Genomic DNA, 14,899 nt, shown 5'->3' on the forward strand with positions numbered 1-14,899 from the left:
TTTTACAATAATGTTTGGTCCGTTTTAGAGGGTTAGAGGTGAATAACATAAAATTTCCCACTTGTGTTCACAATTGGATTTTGATCTTTGAATAGTCAGGCAATCACTGTTTTGTTGGTTTTTCTGCTTTCTAACGTGGTTTGATTTTTTTTTTAAATTTGTATTATTTATATGTTTCATATTTGTTTGAGGGAAAGTTTTAAATAATGAAGATGCGGCTAGTATCATAGCAATGGTGGAAAATGGAAGAAGTCAATCGTAGGTGGCCAGGGTGCTTAACATTCCCGGAACAACTGTCTGAAGGGTCTTCCACCGCTACCAAGATACAAGCCGTTATTCAAGAAGGATTGAATCAGGTCGCCATTGTTTCACATCTTAAAGAGATGATCTTTTTTTTAAATAAAATCTACAAATTAAATTTTTGTTAAACAAAAAATTATATGGCTAATAACATTGTTTATTTTACAGTTAAGATTTTACAATTCATACCAATTTTTCATGAATCTAGACTCCTATGAACGTACGTATATTTGGTGTTCCAAATTAAAATATTTTATTGTTTTATGTAAACACAGCAGGAATGACAGTTAGAAATATAGCTATCATGTACTTCTTTCCTTCAACAAAGCCTCAGCAATTTTATAACAGAGCCTTTGGCTGGACCGGATAAATATAATTTCAAAGCTAAAAATTCTAAGAGACAGGTATAGACTGTGGTTTTAATGAGTTGTAAATGTTTAACTAACTATGCTGTAATATTTTAGTTTTTTACCAAAATTGCTATGCTAACCGAAAAGTTTTCTTTTCTTTTCATCCTCAATTTCATTTAAACTTAACTATATCCAAATCGCTCCCGAAGCGTTTTCCAAACTATAGTCTGCAATCTAGATAAAATCCTTAAGGTCTGTGAACGGTGCCTTCGTTTACAAGTTTGCAAGATGACTATAACCTGAACTACTACTAACTCCCAGGAAACGTAGCGTTAGCGGCAAAACCCGTTAAGCAAAAAGTAGCGTCAGCGTTATTTGAAAGACGTTAAAAGCGGAAACGTTATTCAAAATCTCTAAAATAATAGTACATATTTGTACGAGTATATTTTCTGTGAATATTTACATACACGAAGACTATCTTACAATCTAGAATGGCATATGAATTTTCTGTAATATACAGAATTTTATTTTAAAACAAAGTTTAACTTTATTCTCGTATGATCTATCTGTTGACAATTTATACTTCACGAAAAAGTCAGCTATGTCAAAAAAAATGTATATAATGTTTTTGTTTTCAATCTGCATCAGTAGCTAATCCGATTGGTTCAGAATTAAAGTTAGGGTATAAAAACGAAACAAATGCCGATTCCTAGAACAATATTATTAAGATAGAGTGAATCGGTCATGCGGCACTATTACCATAAATGGAAATTTGGGGCAGGTGGTTTCTAATTAGTACCTCATCCATGGCTCGCGCCGAATAAATTATTAAGCCGGACAATGCACCGTTGTAAGGGATGTTAATAAAAGTGAGTACGGCTCAACCGGCTTTTCGAACTGAAATAAATTTACCTAACGAGCTTCTTATGAAAACGTACTGAAAAATATACATCGAGTGTTTAAGATTGGCTAGGAAAAATAGTTAATTAATTTTTCGGAATAAAATCAGAATACTGATTTGAATAGAACTTCAAATGATTACAGAATTCCAATGTTATTTTGGCTTCTTTTCGCTAGTTGGAGTTGTGATTTTAAGATTACTCGTTGTTTTTTGGATGTTGGGGCGACATTACGAATCTTAATATCGGATAAGAAACAAACAAGGGTTAGAATCGGGAAAAAAATACAATACTTGTCACTAGTACAAGGGTAGTTTCTTCTAATACAAACGTTCTGTCAAACAAGGTTCTTGAAAAAAATCAATTTGTGGCTATTAAGGTTTTTCCTAACGGTGCCTTCCGTACTACAAAGTGTCAGACGATGGGAATCTCACGTGTTTGCCACTAATGTGTCAGTCGGGACAAAATACGTGCTTTGAGAAAAAACAAGTGTCCCGTTCCCGGAGGAGAGAAAATATCTCCGGGTGGAGTTTTTAGGGGCTCGTGGGCGTCCGGGTAGCAGCTCGGGCCGGCATCAGCTAAAACAGGTGTAAACTCACCTGCTTCTACGTGTACCAAGGTCGGTGCTGTTATCTCCCGCTATCACCGAACTGTTCCAACAATTGCTTACAGAATTTTTTCCACTTTGTTGGAATAAAAAGACCGCAGAAGAAGCTCACGAGTCCCCCGTAGCCTAATACTATAATGATGAAAGAAAGTGCAAGTCAAGTTCTTACTGGTTTCGAATCTTTCCAGACTATATAAAGAGAAAAATTGTTCTTTTTTCACTCTACCTTATCTTCTTGTAATCTATACCAGTGACCGATCGGTCTGGTGTGACATAGGTTTTAGAAAAATATTTTTTTTATCGTGCCAACGTTTCGATCTTTATTGAGATCATCTTCAGGACCTGGGATTTACAAACATTGTTTACATATAACAATTACATTTTGAATGTGGAAAAGTGAATTTATACAATGCAAAATATATTTTTTTTAATATATATTCAATCAAAGTATTTCTACTAACTCAAAGTGTTTGTCTTCTGTGTAATTGTGCCATTCTTCGTCGTGTCGAGAGTGCCAGTGAGATTTTGCTATTTTTTGTTTATATACGTTGGATATTGAAGGGGTGGGGTATATTTGTTTTATTCTGTTTGTAATACTTAAAGCAACATATCTATGATTACAAAAAACCTAAGCAAAATCCTACAGCACTCGCTACCCACCATCTTGAACACCAACACAATTTCGACTTCAAAAATCTAAAAGTATTACAAACAGAACAAAACAAACATAAACGTAATTTCTTAGAAATGGTTTATCTCAACAGAGATATATACAGCATCAATTACAGAAGAGATACATGTAAACTCAGTCGCAGCTACGCCAATATCATTAATCAAATTCAATACAGATAACATACCTATATCATCACATTACATTCCACACATCAAATATTTTTCACATAGTCTAATTTTCCAACAATTTACTTTCCTTTTCCTATTTTTTCCCTTTCTATATAGTCCTGAAAGGACAATCTGACCGAACCATTACCAACACATTTTTTTCCTTCGTCGGCTCTTTTCACCTCAAAGAAGCCCTCGCCTTATACAAAAATGTATTTTCTATACCGACATCCTTCCCCACCCCTTCAAAATCCAACGTATGTAAACAAAAAATAGCAAAATCTCACGGACACTCTCGACACGATACGCAAGAATGGCATAATTAAACAGAACACAAACACTTTGAGTGAGTAGAAATACTTTGATTGAATATATATAAACAAAAATATGCATTGTATAAATTCACTTTTCCACATCCAAAATGTAATTGTTATATGTAAACAACGTTTGTAAATCCCAGGCCCTGAAGATGATCTCAATAAAGATCGAAACGTTGGCACGATAAAGAAAATGTTTTTCTGAAACCTACATCACACCAGACCGCATCTCACGATTTCTAAATCAATATCGATTAACGGTCACTTATCACCACACTTTTCTACACGATAAATTATTATTTTTTGTCAATTGTTAATGTTATATGCGAAAATTACTCACTACTTTACTTGTCTGTTGTTCATGTCTTGTTCACCATGTATAACTGAATGCTGGTCATGTGCTTCCTGCAAACCTTCATGCAACCTAAACCAAAGCACTTTTAAATAAGTTTTTTCCGATGAGAATTTTTTTCTCTTCTCTCTTGGGAAAGTATACATTATTGTTTTAATTGTTGATTGTTAAATTTATATTAATTATGCATATTTTTGATCTTAACAAATAGGCGATGATGCCAACATAATGTTGCCGAAAGCTTGGTGATCCCAACACTTTTGTCTTTCTTTCACCTAGTAAAGACCTTAAAGAAGATTTGAACTTTACATTGATTATCTGCAGGTCGATCTACAAACATTATTATATGTTTATGGTTCACAATAACATCTTTTATGAACCGATATATTTTTGTGGAAAAAATTGATTTGCAGGTAAATTTATTACCAGATAATTCTCATAGCAGAGCGAACACTTGCAAATACATTTCTATTTTCTTTTACGGAAAACACACTGTTTTTCTTTTAAGTATAATTTATTAGCTGTTTCCTCCACTATTTACTCGGAGATTAGCACTAATAAAAGATTTATTTCTTGTATTGTTTACTAGTATTTAATAATTTCTAGTTCATAATAGCATCTTTTATGAACCAATATAACTTTGTGGAAAAAAAATTGATTTACAGGTAAATTTATTACCAGATAGATCTTATAGCAGAGCGTGGTTTCGATCCACGGACCTCTGGGTTATGGGCCCAGCACGCTTCCACTGCGCCACTCTGCTAGTTGCTAGTGAAGGGTGCCTTTTTCTTTGCTAAGAAGACGCAAGAGACGAGGGGTAACCGATTTCAATTAAACTTTATCTGCTGATGCTAGATCAAAAGATGTTAGACCAAGCCTTTTTAGAGCATTAGGAGCCGAGAAATATGTAAGTAAATTACATAACGTTATTGTTCATGGTTATCAGCCAATTTTGTTTTACGTAGGATAAGAAAATAATAAGGATTGTATTAAATGAGATTAGATATACAGAACCTTACAAAATCGAACAAAATACTCTAAAATAGGCTAAAAATATTGTTGCTAAAAAACAAAATCCCGTTCACTGCTAGCTGGCACGAGTGGCTATCTTGAAAAAATGTGCTTCTTAAACTTTCAAAAAATATATTTTCAAGCCTTTATTTTAAAATATTTCAGAAAAAATTAAGCTATGTCGTATAAAAGAAACAGACCGCATCTCATGATATCTGAATAATTATCGATTAACGGTCACTAATCACCACCAATAATATTATGATTTGTTATTGCTTTAATTTTATTTCATGTTATTGTTACTATGTCATTATTCGTGTGTGGTTAGTGGATTGAAAATAATGTTGTGAATAAAATGTGAATCCACTTGTTACATTTTATTTATTTGTTAACAATCCTATTTGCGTATTTATTTGTTGTTAGAGAATTGCTAAGAAAATTAAAACGTGTCGTGTTCAGAGGGCACTCAGATTCTCGATGCTCGATTTGTTTTGCAAGGCACACTTCGCCCGAATTAAATACACAAGTTGATATAGGGATTTCATTTTTAATTTGCTAATAATAAAAAAGATGTGTATTTTTTATACTTTCTACGTTCTATTTATAGTATTAGTGACCGTTAATCGATAATTATTGAGAAATCGTGAGATGCGGTGTGTTGTGATGTAGGTTTCAGAAAAACATTTTCTTTATCGTGCCAACGTTTCGATCTTTTATTGAGATCATCTTCAGGGCCTGGGATTTACAAACATTGTTTAAATTTAACAAATACATGTAGGATGTGGGGAAAAGTGAATTTATACAATGCAAAAAAATATATTTTTTATATTCATTCAAAGTATTTCTACTCACTCAAAGTGTTTGTTTTCTATGTAATTGTGCCATTCTTGCGTGTCGTGTTGAGAGTGCCAGAGAGATATTGCTGTTTTATGTTTATATACGTTGGATTTTGAAGAGGTGAGGAAGGAAGTCGGTATAGAAAGACATTTTTATATAAGGAGTCGGCTTCTTTGAGGTGAAAAGATGGGAGAAACGTTGGTAATGGTTCTTCCAGATTAACCTATCAGGATAAACAGACGTGGATAATTAGGGAAAGGAAAGTTAAATTGTTGAAAAATTAGACTATGTAGAAATGTTTGATGTCGGGAATGTGATGACAGTTTTATATGTTTTGTGTGATGATGATATATGTATGTTATCGATATTGAATTTGATTAATGATATTGGCGTAGCTGCGACTGAGTTTACATGTGTCTGTTCGGTAATTGATGCTGTGTTTATCTCTGTTGATGTAAACCATTTCTAAAAAGTTTGTTTTGTTCTGTGTGTAATATTTTTGGAATGTTGAAGTCGAAATTGTATTGGTGTTCAAAATGATGGCTAGCAAGTGCTGTGGGATTTTGTTTGGGTTTTTTGCAATCAGAGATATGTTGCTTGCTCTGTTATCCTGATATTGAGATGTAAGTTACCGGACAATTTAATCAATTGATTTTATAATTTACATCAGATTTATTAATCACTGGTGTGGGATCGTTAATTTTGGAAAAAGTGTGTAAATTGTTTTATAGTTTTGGAAAGAGAGAAATGTGTTTAATTTATGTGATAGGTCGTGAATGAATGGCATGAAATTGTATGCTGGTTTGTTCGTATTTGATAGATTTGATGTAGTCTTATTAGTAATAGTGGAATGTGTTAGTGTTGAGTTGTAGTTGTTGATTATTCTGTTGATTATGTTTTTAAGGCAGTGATTGTTATGGAGGACTGTTTGTATATCTTTATGTTCTTGCAGTGAAATGATTCATGGCTTAGGGTAATAGTTCTGTGAAGTAACCCTTTGGCCGTGTTTAACACAGAACAGTTTTAAAACAGATTTCTCGTCAGCTATATGTGACTGATGTAGATTATGATCAAAAAGTCCACAAAAACGAAGAAGAAAAAGACAAAACACGATCAAAATGCATTAACACAATAACAAATCACTTACAACACCTCACTACAAGTCAACACAACATATCTCAACAAGCAAATATAAAAACCAAAAAAATTCTCAAAAATACTCCTGGCATATTTGTTCTTTCTGCTGATAAAACAAAACAAACAGTAGCTGTCAGCAAAAATGATTACAAGGAAAAAATTAACAAAATTATCAACGACACAAACTCATACAGCACAATCAAATCAGACCCTACCCCGTCTCTCATAAAACAGACAAACAAAATCCTCCAAGAAACACTTAAACAAAAAGATATTGACATATACACCTACAAATCACTTCAAAACAACTCCCCAACGCCCCGGAACCTATACGGATTTATAAAAACACATAAACCTGAACAGTCTCTAAGACCCATAATTGCATTTGTAAATTCCCCAGCATACAACATGACAAAATACCTAACCAACATACTCAACAACATCACAGATAACACATATAACGTAAAATATTCATTTCATTTCATTAACAGAATTAATGACATTCACATCCCCTCACACTACTCTTTCATATCCCCCTGGATGTTTCATCATTGTTTACCAACATTCCTATAGACACAACACTGAACAATATTAAAGATAAATGGCCCAGCATAACACCCACACAAGTCTATCAAAAAACACGTTCATAACAATGGTTCTACACTGCTATATTAACGGATATTTTACATATAACAATCAATTTTGCCAACTTGGCATAGCCATGGGTAGCAACCTAGGCCCGATACTGGCAGACATCATCATGACACATCTACTAAATACAGTCATACCACAACTTCCTTTCACATTACCCTTCCTCACTAAATACGTAGATGATACATTGACAGCAGTTCCCACAGATCAAATTGAAACTACATTAGATACATTTAATACCTTCTACCCACGCCTACAATTTACACATGAAATCGAAAACAACAAAAAATATCATTTTTAGATACACTCGTAATAAAACAACCAGATTGCACATTAATCACAGATTGGTATCAAAAACCAAGAAATACAGATCGCTACCCCAACTTTACGTCTCACCATCCTCTTCATACAATAATAAACACGGTCAAAGGGTTACTTCACAGAATGATTACCCTAAGCCATGAATCGTTTCACCACAAGAACATAAAGATATACAAACAGATCCTCCATAACCATCACTACCCTAAACTCATAATCAACAAGTACAACTCAACACTAACACCATCCACTATTACTAATAATACTACAGACAAACCAACATTCATTTCCATGCCATTCATTCAAGTCCTATCACATAAATTAAACCCATTTCTCTCTTTATACTATACACTCAGATTGATTTGGTAAAGCCTTTTCATATGAAATTTAAAAGGAATAAAAGAAAATAAAAATAACATTTTATGTTTTTATCACGCACATTTTTTGTTCCATCTCTGAATTATTTATCCGAATTCAATATTATTTAATTATTCGAATTACAAGATATTCAAAGGCCTACTTCTTTTAGAAGAAAATGGGAATTAGGAAAATACCTTTAGAGATGCCGTTATTTCTCAAGCAGGCTTTCAATTGAGAGAATTATTTGTATTCGATACTAAACTATTTTTCGTTATAACAATCAAGGACAAACGTACGATATATGGGGTTAGATTTGAGGGAAGAAAGTTTCTCACACAGACAATAATACGTCGGTTTCTCAAAAACCAAATTAATAAATAAAGTTTCTGAACAAATAAAAAATTTGTATTTCATTATTAAATAATTTTAATACTACCTGAGCAAAGCCTGTAGTAGAAATTATGTATTCGGTATAAATATCGGGTCCTTATAGCTTATATTTATTCATGAAAAGAAAGTCACATTCACCTATCTCGACATTCCTTGCCGTCCATTTTTGAACATGAATGCAGTTTATTCAATGCAATGTGTAATGCTGTCTTATTACTGTGAAAGTGAAAAAAAATTATTACAGAACATTAATTCGTTTCATCCATGAGAGCTTAACGTCCCCCTACTTAACATCGCGGAGGAGAGGTCATACCGCTGTACAATACTTTTTTAACGTTAATTTTAAATAAATGTAAAGTGCTCAAAGCTCAGAGGTGAAGAAAGCGGAATAAGTAGGGAAATATATTTAAAAAAAGTCTTATTGAGGGTTGATGATACTGGGAGGCGGATGATACTGGGAGGCGTAAAGAAAGAAAGATGTAAGTGAGAAGGTTAAAGGATAGAGTGACAGTAGAAAATAGAAAAAGGATTATTAATAAAGGATTATCGTACTAATTTTGTCGTCTTTAGGTTGTAAAAGAATCAAATACGTACTAAATAACCGTAATACTGTTGAGTTAATACGTACTAAAAAAAACGAGAATAGATGAACCCAAGCGGTAGTTTACATACAAGCTACCGGTTCAATACTTTGCAACTTCTCATGAAACAGAAGGGTTGTCAACCATCACATTTTGTTTCTAAAAAGCTTTTAATTTTTGTATATTAAGTATCAATAAGAAATGATTTCTTAAATAATGAAATAGAGTACTAAAATTCAATATTACTATTGATAAATGATATGATATGTTCAATCTGTTGCAATCTATTCTTCTTCGACATAATCTGCACATGAATCGAAAAAGGTCTTAACATGAATATTCTAAAACGGAGATATTTTTGAACGGGACAATATTTCTTATCGGTGTTAGTTTAAAAATGTAAGTCAGAAGAAAAATTACCATTCTGAAATGCTCTCTGTTGGAACGTCAACAGGTAAGATTTAGTCATTGGCCGGTAGCAATAAAATAAAGGGAACACTGCCCTGTCGGAAGGTTTGAAAGACAGTTCCAAGTAAATTATCGTGGGTGGTTTCGCCGATATATCTCGCCGTATCTACACCTGGTCTTGAATTAACAATCGACAGATCAAGAGATACACGTGTCCCGGAGTATAATTGTATTCACTACCCTCTTCACCTGCCCTCATCCCTAAATATTTCTTTCTTACCGAGCCCTAATATATTTCGTTTTCTTTAATTGCTCACTTTTTAGGTGGTTGATCTTTTTTTGTCGAGAACGCCTTTTCATAGTAAACTTGTGTGTTTAAGGGATCGTTTAGTCTAATCGGATTGTTCTGAGGTAATTTTAAGCAGTGCCAACGCAACTTCGATCGTTCACTCTACAATCTTTAAAAATTATAACTGTAAGAGTGATTATTTTCAACGGTCAAAGGTTTATTTCCGAAAAAATAAGGGATTTTGCTTCAAGTAGGCAGTAGGGTAGAAAAGTACGATAGTTTAACTATGTATTATTATTCGCAACTTAGTTATTCTATTCCTTCATTATTAACAACAAAAATTTACGACTATTTTCAATTGTGCTCACATAGAGCAATAGCACACACGATTTAACCACTTTAAATTTAAATGTAAACTCTTCTATCGTCCTAACTTATCTTCGTTCTACTTCTCTTTTCACATTACGGTTGCGTAAAAAGATGATCATGAAATGAAATATATTGAGCACAGTATCGGTTTGAATATCAAAAAGTTCTATCATATCCTAATCTGATATGCGACATATTCTGCTATATGTACCCGAGTGTTTCAGAAAAAATTATATTTCTATCTTGTACCAATTCTCACCTCCAGAGATGCACAGCAGAACAAACATCATAGAGAATGGTAAAATATAAAGAAATGTTGTAGAAAATGGACACGGCCATGCCTGGAATGATAACGTAAACACAATAGTTGCCGAGCGGTTTCGAATAGTTTTGATCGATGAACTAGACCCATAGAAACTACAGCAGCTTTATTAAAAACCAAACGACTCCTTTCTAGTCACAGCTTACAGCCTGTCAAAGGGCAAAAAAATAATAGAAGATTTGGAGGTAAAATTTGTTTCACATAAAAACTTACGAACTGCAAAATAAAACTACCGAAGATTGTGTAAAAAATGGACAAGAATGTCTAAATTTACTGTCCTAATATTTTGAGACGATGAACCTTTGGTCTCTTCTATCATTTTCTTTCGCTTAACCTCTCTTGTTTTGCCCAAATGTTTCTTCTTTCTATACCTTCTGGTCTTCCTTAATATATTTTGAGGTTTGTTGAGTGAAGATACTATTGTTTAATTGCCGCCCAGTCATTGCCTAATTCTAAATAATTATCATCTTGCTTGGCCAAACCCCGCTCTTTTGAAATTCGTTATTGTTTTTATTTATTTTACATTAATTGGTACTCATTAATGTTTCAATTATCATGTCTGTTGAGTAACTAAACAGAATTTTTTTCATCTTGTATCATAGGGTAGGAGGACCCCCTCGTCCTCGTCAATCTACACTACGCCCTCGTTCAACATAATTTGACTGTCGTTAATACTTCATTCTTCTTGATATCAGTTGGGTGATGATCCCCTGATATAATTTGGTCGTATTTCATCGTGTTAATTCACCAAACCTCGCTCCTTCGGACTATGCTTTTCTTTTATCTATTCTTCTTTTTGCAGATTTCCTTGACTCTTCATTCCTCTTGATGTTTGTAAAGTGATGTACGTATCACATCATATTCATTCCTTTGGACTGCTTACTTCTATTTTCTAAATTTTTAAGAACCTTCAATAATCCATTTAGAATTTACAAACGTACAAAATAGACCCAAATGACAAACTATTCCCTGATGATAATTAGTTAAAATCTGCGAGACTATTCTAGTATGGTGGTCGGGTTTGAAGAAGTTCATTCGTTTTATTATTTTTACGAAGAGTCATTTTTTAATTATTTAATAAATCATAGCAGTTCGTTTTAGTTTAGAAAATGTTAAAAGACGGAAAAGCTGCCAGAACGCGATAAGAACGCTGTGTTAATGTTAAAAAACTGTTAATGCTCGGGCTGTAAACACGGGTCCGAACTGTGAACGCGCAAGCGATTGGGAACAGGATCGAGTTGTTGTGATACAGCGTTACTGTCTGCCGATCCAGCGTCCTTTTGAGATTTACGCACGCCCGCTCGCACGCAAGTACGCACGCATCTTCTTGATTAATCAGGAAAGACTTTACAATTTATTTTGCCTAATTTTATTTAATTTTTTTAAATTTGATGAAAGTGACTGAAAGAGCATTTTTTGTTTTATTATAATTTTAACTGAGAAGTAATATTGTTTATTTACTATTTCGTACACAAATCTTTTTTTTCTTAATACACACTTATAACGTGAATCTCCCTTCACACGAAGCAAACTCGTTTCCTTGCGAGTGTAAAATAAAAATAAGAAAAAATATTTGTGCCACAAACTCAATTAAATTAAACGGAAAAGACAAAAATTGGGACCTGATCCAAATAAATTATAACAAAAAAATAAATGTATTCAGATTTGAAAAAAATATGTGATCTTTGACATACGCAACTAACTCCTTGCCATTTACATAAAAAAGAGCAAGTGCCTTCAAGCAAAATTGAGAGAGTCCTTCCTCGTCCTTTCGTAGCTCAGCTCGCACTGCCCCATCCTGCTGTTGGGGATTAGCTTATCATTTGAGATAAGCTTCTAATTTTAGAAAATATTGTTATACACTTTATTTGTGAATCAACGCAACCATTTTTGTTTTGTTTTTATAATTCATTAACACAGGACATTCTGAATCGACAGTTCCGGCACCCGCCGGTGAAAGGTTTACCGTCCAAATTTCTTACAAAAAATTGGAACCGGTCACCCAAACCCCAACATATGGTATTTTCGTACCATCCTTGCTCTTTGGTCTAGTTTTCGTCTATATTTTATATATTTAGGGTGTTGATAATACCTCATTACTTTTGATTTCAGTAGAGTGAGCCCGTAGTTGAACTATGTCTTGCCACCTTAGCTCCTTTGGACTGTTCTTTTCTTCTTTCTAATCTTTTGAGATATTTTAAAGGAACGAACTAGACATGAATGGTAAAATAGACTCGGGTGATATCCTAGTCTACGAGGTGATGATCTGCAGTCTGGTCGTTTCATACAATACTTGTCCGTCAATTCTCGCTCCAGTTGGACTAAATGTTCCTTCATTTTACATCCTTTGGGTCTCTTTAATAGCTTACTTTATGTAGACACGAATGACAATATAAAGCAGTTTGTAGACGTCATAGTGATCGTCTCTAAACGATGAACCAATGGACGGAGCAATCTCGACCTCGAAAGAGAGAGAGAAGGAGGGAGAGGGAGAGAGAAGGAGAGTGAGAGTGGGAGAGAAAGTGTATGGATATATATTATCCTCTCTGTGTCTACTAATCTGACTATCTCTATCTATCTATCTCAGCCAAAAATAGAGACACCCTAGAATGCATGCAAATATCTTCTCTTTTTTTTAAAAACTTTGATATTTTCTCCATAATTCCTTAAAATCACTAATTTCGTGGTCCGCTTGACCAATTAAATCATTATAATTAATTAAGGTTTTTAGTTGAGATGAAAAAAAGTTAATGGCACGAGCGGGATTCGAACCCACGATCTTCGGCTAGATACGCCGCTGCTCTACCACCTGAGCTATCGTGACCTCGATCCACTCGGACATNGCTCAAGTGGTAGAGCAGCGGCGTATCTAGCCGAAGATCGTGGGTTCGAATCCCGCTCGTGCCATTAACTTTTTTTCATCTCAACTAAAAACCTTAATTAATTGTAATTTTCTCCATACTTGTAACACAACATCAACAATCTAAAATATTTCTAGGTAGAAGGGAAGGGAGTGAAAAATAAAATTAAGTGTAATTCTGAAAACGTGTATGTTTTCAAAAGTTGACTGGATCGCATGTCAAGTCCAAGTGGGATTTCATTAGGATACAATTTCCAAAGCTGAGGTCGACAATAAGTCGTCCGGAATGCCGAGAAGACAAACAGGGGGGAAAAACCTATCCTCACCGTAAAAACGGTTTGTTCTTTCAGAAGGTCGAAGTTGAAAAAGGAAGGCAGAAAGAAAAAACAACAATTTTCCTCGAGAGGAAGCAAGTGAAAGGGGTTGCACGCGATGGCACACAATACCGTCTGGCAGAAGGGTGTTATTAGCCGGGCACAATGCAGTTCTTTGTCGCGGTCGCAATTAACAATTTCAAAAGATGCTGGGTGGGGATGGGAAACGTTTAGACTCATCGATGAGAAATCTTTCTCCAGAGCGAAATTACGGGTCGGAGGATTAAAAAAATCTGGGAAAGAAAAGTTTTCAATGGACGTTTCCTATATCTAAAATCAACCTGTTTCCTCTTTGGTTTTTTCAGTGGTGCATTCCATCGTAGTATCCTATATTTAATCTCAATTAATTGTTAGTGAAACTAATTGATTTTATTCCTTGTTCAGCACCTCTGATCACATGAAGTCATAAGAATGATTATAGAAAGGGAATAGTCATTATGATATATGAAGTGATCTTGAGCCGAACAGTTCTATGCTATATGATTTTTATAAACATTGTTTCTATTGATTGTAATATTTCTTAATTTTTATCTGATTTGTGATGGAATTTGTATATACTACCGAGCTGCTTTGGCTAGATTTGGAATTAGGAAAACAACTGACGGAGAAATTTTTAATTTCCTTTAAATTGACAATTATTGACTTTTATGAAAGAAAATATCAATTTCTAATATATAATTTAAAAAAATTTAAATACCACATTTGCTAATTTTTTTAGGATTTTTGAACTACCTTGGTTGATTATTGAGTAAAGGAAAGATAAAGGAAAGTGGAGTTCATAATTTTTTAGATCTTTTCCAAGAATCTCTATAATTATCAAAAATACGCCGGTAATGATATAAGCTCCCATACCTTAGTAATTAGCCAAAAGGTAAAAGAGATCGGCAAGTCAGTGGGTCTATTTGGAAGGATGAGCGTGAAGGACGCGAACAATGAAGAACCCCTGAATCATCCCCAAACGTTATGGGAATACTCCGGCAAACAAGGGAATCGCGGGACGGCGAAAAATCAAAATTGATATTTTCTAATTGTTTACAGAGCATAAGGGGGTTCATATCGTCACGCCAGGCCGGCTCCCGGATCGGTTAGTGTGTGCGGAAAGTAGCCGTGCGGCTCATGTTTCAACAGTTGGTCGTATCGGGACACGTGCTGCTCACAAATTGGCCTGGTAACGCATCGTCTATTTCAGGGAAGCGTATAAAGTCAAACGTATCGCGATGGTGCATAATTAGGGCTGTGCTGACGAATAAATACCTACGGGTAAATATTTTCGTAAGTGGACTAATATAATATTAACGAGATTCAATATTTCCATAAACAAAGCAAA

General features: G+C 34.2%; 1 non-coding gene across 1 annotated transcript; it reads right to left on the bottom strand.

Moving 5' to 3' along the window:
* Positions 1-4,356: 4,356 nt before the first annotated feature.
* On the bottom strand, positions 4,357-4,428 carry Trnam-cau. The gene has a single exon. It is a non-coding gene; the product is annotated as a tRNA-Met (tRNA).
* Positions 4,429-14,899: the final 10,471 nt, after the last annotated feature.

The sequence above is a fragment of the Cimex lectularius genome, unplaced genomic scaffold, assembly GCF_000648675.2.
Source record: "Cimex lectularius strain Harlan isolate CLEC.00 unplaced genomic scaffold, Clec_2.1 scaffold308, whole genome shotgun sequence".
NCBI classification, from domain to species: Eukaryota; Metazoa; Arthropoda; class Insecta; order Hemiptera; family Cimicidae; genus Cimex; species Cimex lectularius.